This window comes from Echinops telfairi, unplaced genomic scaffold, assembly GCF_000313985.2.
Source record: "Echinops telfairi isolate 266 unplaced genomic scaffold, ASM31398v2 ScPeMD7_2;HRSCAF=8, whole genome shotgun sequence".
Classification (NCBI taxonomy): Eukaryota; Metazoa; Chordata; class Mammalia; order Afrosoricida; family Tenrecidae; genus Echinops; species Echinops telfairi.
The window spans coordinates 23,892,800-23,893,222 of NW_022103898.1; positions in this window are offsets into that span (position 1 = coordinate 23,892,800).

The following is a 423-nucleotide window of genomic DNA, read 5'->3' on the forward strand; positions in this document are numbered from 1 at the left end:
AACAGGCATCAGAAGACCCATAACAGATAAACAATCTAACAAACAAAAACGTATTGTTGAGAACAAGGGGGGTCAGAACAGAAACCCAAGGCCCATCTGTACACAGTGGAACATCTCCCCACAGAGGGAACCACAGGGAAGGGATGAATCAGCCAGGGTGTCGTGAAGCATGGGTGAAGCACAATATTCCTTTGGTCCCTTGATGCTTCTTCACCCCCCACCATCATGTCCCCTGTCCTGCCTCTCATTTTGGACTAGACCGGAGCATGTGCATAGGTATAGATAAGAGATAAGAGCTCACGGCACACAGAATCCAGGAACAGGAATGAGAATAGTGATACCAGAAGAGTAAGGGGAAGGGGGTGAAAGGAAGGGAGGAAGGGGGAACTGATCCAATGATCGAAACTTGACCCCACACACCCT